This window comes from Taeniopygia guttata, chromosome 3 (genome assembly GCF_048771995.1).
Source record: "Taeniopygia guttata chromosome 3, bTaeGut7.mat, whole genome shotgun sequence".
NCBI lineage: Eukaryota > Metazoa > Chordata > Aves > Passeriformes > Estrildidae > Taeniopygia > Taeniopygia guttata.
In genome coordinates, this window is record NC_133027.1 from 61,109,804 (window position 1) to 61,122,793 (window position 12,990).

Genomic DNA, 12,990 nt, shown 5'->3' on the forward strand with positions numbered 1-12,990 from the left:
TCAATCAGGAATGAGTCAGGAAAGTGCCTTCTTTGTCTTTCTATATCTCTGTAAATCAGAAGCAATGCCAGTAAAACAGGGAGGTTAAAACCTGCCTGACAAAATAGCAAAATCAGTTGATTTGAAGGCAAAACACCAATGACTACAGACGTTTCATGGCTAAAAGAGACAGTCAGAGACACTGGGAAAATTCTGTGCTCTTTTCCACCCACAAAATGCAGACACTTTCCTTTCTGGGTTTATTTTCCCCCACTATTTTACCTAAGCTGTCACTTCTGTTAAACTGTTCATTGTGAAAGTTAAGCTGTCTCTAGAGATGCATCCAGACTGCTGCCTTCTACAAGTTTCCTAAAGATAAAAAGAAAGCTATGGGTACAGATTACTAATGCCTTCCAACCTCACAAAACACAAAGGGCCACCTGACTTGCTTTTAGTCACGTCCTTGCCACTTCTCAAGGACCTGGAGTTTAACTTCGCTGGATTTAAGCCCAGCACAGATCAACAGTAAAATCCCCACAAATTCCCTCACAATTTCCCCCAAAATTACCCTTTCTTTAAATATGTTTTGAGCTCTTTGTTCTACCCACCCCCTTCTCTCAGAGCATGGAGTCCATTTCTGCAAATCTGCTCACTCCAGATGTCCTGGTCACATATCAGCTGAAGTCCAGGGCAGCTTTTTCATCTTCTCCCACCCAGATCACTGTGGTTTGATACCCTTCTGCCCAATGTAAACCAAAAAAGCATATCATTAAAGTCAGTTTTTCCTACTATTAATAATCTCATTGCAAATTAACAGTCATCATTATAGCAATACATGCATAGCCATTCAGTCAGAGCTTATATTATGATTGGTCTTTTCCAAGACTATTAAAATAGTGTGTCTGTGTCTGCATCTTTAACTTTCTCTTCAAGTTTATAGGCAGGTAAAAACCTCCATTCTTAATCAAAGAATGTTACATTACAAACTCATCAAGAATAAGTTGCTTTCTTTCTTTCTCATTTCCAAAGGAACAAAAAAAAACAAAACCCCAAAAAACAAAAGACTACTTAAAGTACAAAATATACATCCACAGTCATAAATCAGTATCTAAGCTGGCGTCCTTTAGCTGATGATTCTTTGAGACATTACATGGTTCTTTACTCCCTATGTTTGTTTCTGTTTTCCCCAGTCCAAGATGTTGTCTGGCTCATGGGCTCTTTTTTACTTGCTTTTAAGATTTGGTGTCCATCTCTTCAGAGAAGAGAAGCACCTGCCTCTTCTTTGTCCAACAGGTCACTGCTTGCCCATCAGAGAGAAGAGCAAATCCTCATAAAAGCAGTCTTTTTTGACATTACATATATTACCTTTAAATGCATGCTAGCCGACTTGGTTTACCAATATTTTGTTCCTTCCATTCATTAATACAGTACCTTTTCTGTTTATTTTTTCACACAGTTAGACATCCCTCACCTTACCATCATTAACTACACCATTGGAGAGTCTTAACCTAAGTCTGCTGCTGAACATGTTTCAGTATCCTCAATACTGCTCTGGAATTAAATACTCCTTAAATGGGATATAAGTAGAACTTAGCAGATTATGTAAAAGGGTCATCCCTCACTACCATCAGGCTGTGAATAACCTGAATGAGAATGTGTTTAATACTCTGTTAGAAAATATTTAAATTCCTAATAATTGAATTGTGGCTCATTATCTGACATAATCATGGGATGTGTGCTATGGGAGACAAATACCAGCTTTGTACATGAGATCACACATAAAACAGATGACTTCTGCAGCAATGTTATTTCTGGATTCCAGGAACAATGATCTGAAAACAATGTGATTTTTTTTTTTTACAGTAGACATAAATAAATTTCTTTCAGCTGTAGAGCATGAATCTAAATGTTCAAGAATTACCATCATTGCCGGTTCTTTTTAATTTGCTAATATTTCTGAAACAAACTGTTTTCCTTTTCATTCTTTGGCTATTTCACTAACACTGACCCATAGGTAATATTTATTTATTTATAAATGTAATATGAAATATTTTGCATTTTCTGCATAAACCAGTGTCATGCCTGCAATTCTGTTTATTGCAGTGGACTACTGCTCAGAAAATATACTCCATATTATATAAAATCATCTTTCTAAATTGCTTAAGGACCAGTAAGTGCTGTCCAGTTAGTGAGACTGATAGTTTGTATTACCTTCTGCAATGTATGATCTAGTATTTTGGCTTCCTGCAGCGACAGGTCTCCTGTTTGAAAAGAAAAAAAAAAGCAAACAATTTTTACATGCACATAAGACTCCATTTCCATATGAGTTCAGTTCTGCTGAAAGCTCTGGACAGAATGCCTGCTCTGTATATGACTGCTTTATATATTTGAGTTGTAAATTACCAAAACAGTGATCCTTGAAGGGACAATAACATGCTCTGACTCCATGTTGCAGAAGACTGAATAAATTGCTTTTTTTAAGCTATATTATATTACATTAATACTATACTATGTTATAACTATATAATACTAAAAAGATACTAAAGAAAAACCTGTGACTGTCTCCACAAAGTCACGACGCAGCTTTGACCCAATTGGCCAATCTATCCAAACAACCATCATGGTGTCCAATTAACAAATCACTCTTTGGTAAACAGCCTCCATAACACATGTGCCAAACAATAGGAGAGTGAATAGAGAAAAGAATTGTTTTCTTCTTTCTCTGAGCTTTCTCAGTGCATCTCACAACTTCCCAGGAAAAATCCTGGGAGAAAGAATCATGTCTCTCCCTGTTCAGAGAATGTGAATACCACAGTAAATCATATCATATTTGCAATCTAGGAGATCTGCCTGCAAAACCCTTTTCAGGAATAGTCACTAATGCCTTGTGATCAGTTCCTGCTAGCACTGGTACTCCATATAAAAAAAATTGAGGTTTTTTTTTGCATGCACAGACTACAATACAGCGCCTCCGATTCTTTTTGTGCATGCTGACATGCTGTTCCAGTTAGGTATCCAGAAGCATATGCCATGGGTCTCCAGTGATCACCATTCCTTGTTAAAAGTGTTGCCCCAAGGCCTTGCTTAGAAGCATCAACTGCCAGCTTTGTTTGGTGCTTATTATCATACACTCTGAGGACAGGTTCCTTCTTTATCAACTGTTTGAGATTCAGGAAGTCCCTGTTGTGATTACCAGTCCATGCCCATTATGCATTTTTACACACTAAAGACCTTCAGACAGCAGTTTAAATGGTTTAAAGCTGTTTGAATATAAAGTTCCCCCAAAAAATTTCCTTTTCTTTAAGTTTCTGTATGCATTTTTATGTATGTATAAGGATATACTAGTAATCAGACCTATTTGCATCCTCTTCCAAGCTGGTTTTTTTTTCCCTGCTACATTTTCCTAGATTGGTTATTTCTTTAACCTTGAACTCATATTTTTGTCTTCTGCATTTCAAACTCCTAATTTGAATCCATTCCAGGAGCTTACCAGAGCCTCTGATTGCAACATTTTTCTATTATTTTTCTCCTCCATGGTTTCATGTCATTTATTATGTATTTGTGGGAAATATTGGAGTTTTTAGAAAGTATTTTCCAAGTAATGTGGTAAACTGAGGTCTTCTAAATTGTGCATTAAAATTGCACAGATATGAGCTTTTTTCCTTTTTTTTTTTTTTTTGAGGACCCTGTCAGAAAACAGCTGAAACATCCAGTTGTCCCCAGAAACAATTTCCCTGCTAGGGATTTTTTTCCCCATTTTACATGCTTTTTTAGCTCAGACTACCAGCCACAGGGATGCATTCATTTTTCTTTTGCATAATTATTGTGGAATAAATTAATTTTGGAAGCTCTGTTAGTTTTCATCTAACTTGGCCAGAATAACTCTTCCAAGTTTTCATTTCAGCTCCAGAGAGAGATTTCTAGGAACATCTATGACAGGACAACTGATCCAATTGTTCTTACTTTATGTTTTTGTTGGCTTTCTTTGGAAACGTTTAAAGGATCTGGAAAACAATCTGCCTACTTATGAGCTGCTGTCCTTCCAAAGAATGTACTCCCTGAACCATCAGTAAGTCAGAGATGTGTGCAGCATGAGAGTTGGTGCTCCACTTGTGACAGCAGTTATACAGTGTGTCTGCTAAAGCTGCTGCTTACAAGAAGCTCAAAGTGAAAAAGCACAATTTTCTCTTCCGTGGAATAGAAGTCACATGTGTGTACTTAACAAACATTTATTTTCAGTTTCTGTTTCCTTTCACATCACTTGCACTTAGTTGTATTATTTCTCCAAAACTCACCATTAGGATTTTGCAGAGTATTTTTCCTGTCTTTATTTTTCTCCACATGTTGCTAATCTACCAGAAGCTGCATATTTCCTAGGGTTTAAACTTCTTGAGCAGGTTGCTATTCCTAAATCAGCTGTGGATTTTTAAAGAAATCTCATCTTTCCTGCTTTGTATTGAATGTATAGCAGCCTTTTACTCACCTATCCCTTCCACCTGCTAGCATGAATTAAATAGATTTTTTTTTTTGTTTGTTTCCTTTTTGAGAGATTAAGCTACTTTGGAATTCTTAGTTCCATATTTGCCCTTTGCTACCTCCTTTTCTCCTCTTTCTCCTCCTTCTTCTCTTTTCTCTTTCCATCTTTTGTTCCAAATTGAGATGATGATTAATGAAGGACTCTTCACAAGAACTTAAAAAATACAAGCCATTCATGTGGTAGGTGAGCAACCATTATACAGAAAGGCTCAAAATTGAAAAAGAAAGAGCTCTGCATCTTTCTTTGGCTTCTAATCAATGAACAACAGATGTGACATTTCATCCTTGCATGCAGAAACAACTTCAGGGTTTGCTCTTTTAACAAAATAGTTGCGTGGAAATTCTTTTGCACTGCTCTGGATTTCTGAGAAGACACAGCTAGCTGTATTTTTTTATCTTCTGCTTATGAGTTTGTGTTGTGTGCGTCCTCTCCTTTTAGTGCTGGTAGTACAGAAGAGTCTCTGTTTTGGAGAGAAACAGGAAAACATTTCTCTCCTTTACTCCAAGCTAATGATATACATGTACATATTAACCTAGTGAAAACTAATTTTAATATTTAAATAGTTAATTAAGCTTTTAACTGAAATATAGCTCTAGAAGATGAAAGAGAAATTTTGTTCAGTCAAGGAACATCTTTATTAATAAATGGTGCTCTTTTTCAGGGTAATGACCTTTTTTGCTTGCCACTCTATAGTGAAACATAACTTTATTGATTTGAATTTGTAAAACCCCTCTGTAACTACCATGACTCATGGGAGACCATGAAATCATTCCATGACCTTTTAAGTCTCTCAGAAGTATGAGGAACAATAATTTCAAAATAGATAGTGCAATAATTCTAAACCACCAATTTGCAATATTTGGAATGAAAGACTGTGGGTTAAAATGGAGATACAAAAGGTTTTGAATGCTGGTAAACTACAAAACAAATCTGCCAACTTATGTTGCTGAATGATGAATTATCCTTCCACCTGTGCCTGTCAGTTTCTTCTGGCTTTTGTTCCATCCCTCTATTCTACGTGCTGCAGGTTGCTTTTACTTTTCATCTGAAGTATATGCTACTGGGCAGTAAACATTCAACTGTAAGTTTGTACTTTTGTTTTTTTTATTTTGAAACTTCAGCTAGTCAAAAATGTTGGTTGAAAAATAATTTTCTCTAAAGAATGAGGTTTTGTCAGAAAATGCTTTTTTTTACGAGAAAATACAACTTGCTCTATTTTTCCTTTCATTTTTCAGTGGAAAGGTCTATAAGGAAAGTAAACTTCAATGTACATTTCTTGTGTTTCATCAGCTTTAAACTCAAACCATGTTTGTTTACTTTCAAATTTATTGCAAAATATTTTGAGCAAAATTTCTCAACCCATTTTATCTGAAAATTATAAAGTGTTGGGAGGACAGCAGTGGCACAGCAGGTTTAGTTCTGCTCAAGCTCGGCTCTCATTGAATGGTTGCTTTAGCTCCAGCTTTGTTAAATGGTGGCTCTAAAGGAGAACCCGTGAGTTAGAGTAAGGGACTCTGCATGCCCAGGAGAGGGCTCTGGCTCTTACAAAGAGGCAGACAGGAACCTCCAGGCAGACAAAATCCCTCTGCCAACAGCAGAGCTGTAACTGTGCTCATAGCGCAGAGATGCTGTGTGTGCTTTCTAGCACAGACAGGCCAGCACCCAGGGCATCACCACGGGTGCTGTGGGACCACAGGAGGTCCGTTGACATTGCTCTGGTTGGCTAAGTTGGGGTACTCAATGCAGACAAAAGAGCAAATACGGTTTAATTACTGCAAAAACTGGATAATAACCTCTATTGGCAGTTTGCATTCATCCCTCCTTATTCCAAGCAAAGCTAACATTTAGGTGGCCTTGTTTCTTCTGTTCCTACAACATGAGGTGACTAATTTACCAATATCTTATCCTTCCTCTGATAGGATCACTTTTCTTTCTTTCTCCAATTTCCCTAGGACCCATAAGCCCAGTCAATCTTACAGTATTTGATTGTTCAACTGCCTTAAAGAAGTGAGAAGGTTCTTCTACTGCTGGACACACATTTACAGTCTCCATTTGGCCACCTTCTGCTCCTCTACCCTTAGGAGGCACAGCTCTCGTTCATGCTAATGTGAGGCACACTTCAATGCTAGTTAAAGAGAACATTACCCAGTGTCTATATTTGACAGTACTAATCACATCCATCATGTGCAGGTCTGACAGAGCTATCAGGAATCAGACACTCTCTTTAGTATAACTTTTACATCATTTTTAGTTAGAAAAGGTTCTCTTCATTGACATCTTCCGAGTTATAGCACACTCTCCAAGATCTCTGAAGACGAGCAATCTCTTCAACTGCAACTTTTAGAACTCACTGTTGTGGTTTTTAATAAGCATGTTGTATTTTTAACTATACTTTAGAAACTAAACTGCAATGCAATGAAGTCATTGCTTTATTTTTTCTAATACTTGTCAGTCCTTTAAACAACTTTTATTATTTGGCACAGACCAGCAACAGTTACTGGCTAGATATATTTGTGCCAACATCTAGTTTCAGGCATTTACTGAGAAAACATGATTCAGACCGACAAAACAAGACTCTATTTGGTGGCCTTAAGAATGATTTTATTTTATAAATTTTCCACGAGTTTTTGCTATATAGAAACACATGGTTTGGCCATTTCAGCACAAAAATGGATGGATCAGGAGGGAAAGATGGATCAGGAGGGAAAACACAAACTCTTGGATACCCCAGGCATAGAGCACTGGGTCCTCCGTGACTTCATCAGGATTTCTGGATGCTGGCAAAATACCAGTATGACACACAAAATGCCAATAAGTGAAAGAAGTTATGCTCCTGTGCAGTCCAAAGTCTTAGGCAGCCCAGAAGCTTAAACTCTCAAGCTATTTGGCTGCCTATCTACCCTCCTTTCTGTGAGAAACATGAAAGAACATGTGTGACTCCAGCCAAAACTGACAAAAAAGGCAGCAGCAAACACATATTAAAATCTTACAACTTTGGGAAATCACAAAGTTTGGGAAAGAAAAGAGGTCATTTCCACCTTGTGCTGCAGAGTATAGGCAGGGCGTCCCCATTATTTGTCTTGCTTGGCAAGCAGTTTTTTTGGTAGCACCCTGCAGGCAATCTCTTTGTACTGCTGCAGCCCAGCAACTGGAGCTGTCAAATCATGCACAGTTCCAAGTGGTGGAAGTGAATATGGGATAAAAATGCAGGAAGTGTAAAGACTGGATGGGAGAGATTGCTTAAGATCGTGGGAAGGAAGAAAGGAAACAAAGGATATTTAGAAGATGCTGGGAGGACCTAAAGCACTGATAGCAGTAACAGTGGCAGAAGGGGTACAGGAAGGACAACCAGAGATATTGAAAAGAAAGCGAGCATGAGTTGTTGAGAACAAATCCACAATTACCCTCATCTTGATTAGCTCCACAGTCACGAAACAACTTGTTTTAATTTGATAAGGAAAGGAGGTGAGATAGGCAGCTACGTGCTCTGAAAGGATGGCTCAGGCACAGTTCCCCTATCAAACAAATGTTCAGAAGATTACTGCTAGCTTCATTCAGCCTCAGTCAAAGGGAAAATGTAAGTCTGCCCCTGCTAGGACCAAGAGCATTTGTACTCACAGTGTCCTCTTCCCTGCTACTGGTAAGAATCTAAACTTAAAAGCAATTATCTCTGAAGGAATCCAGAAAACTATTCATGCCAAGGAAAAGACAATAGAGTGGCCAGAGGTGAAATATAAATACAAGAAAACTCTTCAGCTTCCTCCAAACCCATGTCATACCAGTGCCCTCTGAAGTAGTGGTACCAATACCTAGGAGATGGCTTTTTATGAGAATTTGACTTTGTGTAGGAATAAAATTACTTTCAAAAATCTGTACTCCCAAGATTATAATTTCCATTTTCTTCCAATCCCAAGGCAAAGGCCCACCTGGTTCCCAGGAAAATTAGAAGATGTAGCACACCAACAAACATTTCCCTTGTGCAGCACACTGACACAACCAATAAGATAACCAATAAACTATTGCCAGAACTGAATTCAGAGCTCAAGGATGCCACATTGGCCTGACAACTCTGATTCACCTCCTACTGCACTGTAGCTTCTGCCTTCAGCCATCTGCCCTGCCTCTGTCTTCAGTATTTTTGTTGCCAGTGCATAGGTGGCTCCTGTGCTGACAAGGCAGTATCTGGGGTGGAGCAGCACAGCTGGCATCTGTTTGGTTCTCTCTCTAAATACTGTGTACTATTGTGCAGGAGTTCAGCTGATGCTGCTGGAGCAGCTCAGCCATCCCTGCAAGAGGAATGGGACAGACATGCAGAGATGAAAACAGTTATGGTGTCCTGGGATTAAACATTTCATACATCTATTTTAAATCAAACTGTCATAACTTTCATGGCATGTGATCTATTTGTCCTCCGCTTACATCTCCAAATTTTGTTTCCAATACAGAGGCCTGAATTACCACTAAGCAGTAGTTGCTTTAACATTTTTTTCCAGTGGTTTTGTAAAGTGGAAGTACTACAGCTCAGCATAGCAGGATATCTGCAGGCAAAGTCCATCATAGTTATTTACACTGCAAACTTCAAGGGAACTGTAGAAAAAGGTATAAGTTAAAGACTCAGTAAAGATGTTTCCTTCTATCTTGACTCATCATCTGACATATTCCATAGGCTCTGTTCTGCTCACTATTGATTTAACTAACAATAGAAAATATATTTAATGAAATATGATCCTGTGACAACAAATTAGCTAGACGAGCACGTATAAAGGTCTCTCTTTAAACTTTAATTGGTTTAACAATGATGTGCCTGCTGCCAGTGTTTGCGTTTCAAGAAAACAAGCAGCAGCCCTAGAAGCACAATGCTTTCTATTTAACATAGAAAGTGTCTCTCAGTCCAGGCTTATTTATAAAGCAATTTTCTAATAATGATCTGGATTCAATGAAGTTCAATCAGGGATGGAACTACCCTGACATACATAAAATGAATATATTAAACCACCTATCAAGTACCTGACTGCACAAATAAACATAAAGAATGGGGGAAGGGAGAAGAAGAGAGGTGACTCTTGAAATAGATCTCTTTTTCCTGAAAACACCCTCCTCTCCCCACCCCTTGGCCAAATCTGGAAAAGGTGTCGGGCTGCGCCACTATAACACATACTCATCCAGCCTTCCCTTGTGCATCCCGTGGGTTGTACACTTTGCTGCTTCCATAAGTCTGAGAGCAAGAGGCACTGCTCGCCACACAAGATTCCTGACGTTCTGTCTGCCCTCTCTCTGCTTCAGGGATTCCCCACACCACCTCCTGCTGCATCCTCTCTCACCCACACCTCTGTGTAGTGCCCCATCCCATAGTGCAAGCATGCTTTCCCCCCACAACACACTCCCTCCCTTGAGGACAAAGGTAGGAGGATGCACCACTGCCCTCTACCACTCTCCCTTTTCTCCTTTGTCACCATTTCCACATGGCAGCATCCCTCCTGCCCAAGACTCCACCTGACATTGGCTCTGAGACACCTTTTTCTCTCATTTTCCTATGCTACCCATCTCTATTTCCCTGCTCACATCCATGTGCCCTCACTCACCCTCTATCCATCTCCATCTTCCACTCCTGTCCTGGTAGGACACAGCCCAGACCTATCCCTGGGAAGAGTGGTCATTGTTATGAGAGTCCAGGACAAGCCAAAGCACCCTCCCTTTCTGGGCATGGCCCTCTGGCACAAGCAGGAGGTGCCTGGGCACTACTGCAGAACAGCAGCTCTTTCTGGTACAGTGACCTGTGCTCTCTCTCCCTGACGTGCTTTTTAGGGATGCTTTCAAACAAGCATCTCTCCCTCCTACTAATGCCTGAGAAAATTTGTACCAAATAATTCTTGCCTAAGTTCAGCAGCTGAATTTTATCTATGGCCTAAAAAGAGCCTTATTGTCCTGACAAACGCAGGCTGGGCCTTCAATGTTTGCATTCAGTGACCTGAATGTAAGACATTAAATATTGACTGCCATTTAAATGGCTGAGGAGATGGTGGTTGGAAGGGACCTCTGATGGTCATCGAGTCCAACCTCCCCTGAAATCAGGATGATTGCCACCATTAGATGAAGTACCTTCAAGTTCTGCTGCTAATTCAAAGCAAGAGGTTTGAAAGATTTCTGAAAGACACATGTGAAGTAAGAATGTGGCACATTACCTGTTTAAAGACCAGGCTGTGTTCTCTGTCTGCTGCTGAGGTCAAAGAAACATCCTTCCACATGCTTTCAGTGTCTCCTATGTATGTGTGAGGACCTTGGCAACTGGAAAGAGCCAGCAGAGGGCTTGCTGCACCCTGAAGAAGCTCATCAGAGCCACTGGAAAATCAACAGAACAGTTCATGCACTTTACCTATGGTCCAGAATTGAAATATGGTTTCTTCTTGAAAGCTCATTTCCCAAAATCAACAGCATCTTGAATTTTATTCTTAAAGTTATGCAGAAACAACACAGCAGAACATGAGCCCACGAATGTCACAGGGAAAGGCTCCAATTTGTGGGCCACAGACATAAAATCTACAAGAAGTCCTACACACCAAGTTTGGCAGAGAGTATAAGCAAAATTAAAAAGTAATTTACTGCTTAACACATTAGGAGAAGAGACAAATGTTTGGAAAGGTTAATGAATGGATGTATTTAAGCATTTTTAGGGCATTTAAGTGCACTACATCTCACCTAACCACTTGCCCCACCACTTCCAGTAGGAGGTTTCTCCCAAGGAAGGCAGCAGGGACGCTGAGAGAGAAATGCAAGGAAGTGCAGACTCCTACTCTGAGGATGGTACCTAATCTAATTTTGGCCTGAATGAATCTCCGCCAAAATCACTAGATGAATTCTCTAAGCCCTGGCAACTTAAAAATGCTACAGTAGGATATTTTATAGGTTCTTAGTGGCCCTTAAAAGCAGGAGAAAGTGCTGTTTTGTTTGGTTTAGGTGGCTGAGAGTTTATACGAAGGCTGGGAGCTCAGTTTAAATGCTAATTGACTCATAAACAAGCCTGAGTTAAATAAAAGAATCAACTAGCATCAGCTGAGCTAGATCAGTTTAAAAATGCAGGCTTTTGTTAATCAAAGAGAGTTTGTATTGGGATAGGCCAGGCATTGCTCCAAAAGCAGCATCAGATTAAACCTCCTACTCAAAAAACACTCATTAAAAAGCAACTTCCATTGAAAAAGATCCTACTTGTCGCTACCAGCCATTGTTAGGCAGTGAAGCAGTGACAGATATTTTTGAATACTATTATGGGAAAATAAATATTTATTTAGCTGTCTAAAGTAATTAATCCCTGCTGTTTCCTTTTTATGTAAGCACATACAAGGCAAGACTGTCTTTGTACTTGAGTTTTAGGAGACAAGTCTGTGTAGAGGCTCCCATGGTTTTTGAAGGCAGTAACAAATTCATGCCTAATACTTTCTGTGCAACTGGAGAATGCCAACCATCAAGCAGCAATAATAGACTTTTCCTATCCTCATTCAGTGGCAGCAGGAAGGAGATATACTAAGGGGAAAGAACAGAGAGAAGAAAGGTGAGAAAGCAGAAACTGTGAGTGACATGCAAGGCTGCAAGAAGCTGGCCCACTTCTGGCGTGGGATTTGACAAAGGAAATCGCTTTCACAGCGTAACAATTTAAGAATCAAAAAAAAAAGGTGGGGGGGAAGGAAGGGAGATTAAGCTGTAAAAGCACAAGAAAAAGGATCAATAACCATCTTGGATGTATTTTCTGGGAAGCTGGCATGGATAGCACAAAGATGTTTCTTAGCGAATATGTTGGCACTCTCCCATTGACAAGTTATACAGCCAAAGTGCAATTAGCACATTCAGAGGAACAATAATTACACAATACCAAACAGGCGGTCCATAGGCTGATTAAAGCATACAATAAAAGTAGAGATATAGGCCACAGCTCAGCTCTTGTACAAGAACATCTCTGCCCTAAGAATCACTTGAACAAGGTATACCTGTGCTGTAGCATATGAGCTAGAGATGATAACTACATATGAGCTTGATAACATGCAGATTGTTTTTACTTTTTAAACTTTAGCAGGTAAATGTCATTACTACATGTTTAAAATCAGAAGCAATTTTTTTAAAAGTAGCTCAAGTGCTAAGTTCCATATTTCTTTTTCCCCAGAAGTATTTTATTGCAGAGTAAAATGACAGATGCAATTAGATAATGTTGAGCAGATTATAGTTTGAGAATGTTATGCTGTGTTACATATTCACAAGTGAACAATAGCAAGGAGAAAAAAGAAAGATGGGTATCTTAGCACCTATTTTTAAAGTTGGACAAAGGAATGTGTCCTTTCTGGGTAGGAAAATATTGTGGGGATCTATGAATTCAGTTGTGTTATTTCTTCTCAGCTACACAAGGAATCTTTTATGATTCAGTTTATCTTTACAAATCATTCTGGTATTACTAGAAAAATTTCAGTTACCAAGAGCTGGATGTGTGG

The 12,990-nt window shown here is 39.2% G+C and overlaps 1 long non-coding RNA gene across 2 annotated transcripts in view; it reads right to left on the reverse strand.

The window, feature by feature from the left end:
• Positions 1-1,183: 1,183 nt before the first annotated feature.
• The window catches only part of LOC140683720 (uncharacterized), a 197,008-nt gene continuing 185,201 nt past the window's right edge, over positions 1,184-12,990 (reverse strand). For both annotated transcript variants that reach the window (XR_012055075.1, XR_012055074.1), the window contains one exon: positions 1,184-2,240. This is a non-coding gene — a long non-coding RNA (uncharacterized lncRNA). The remainder of the gene's footprint in view (positions 2,241-12,990) is intronic.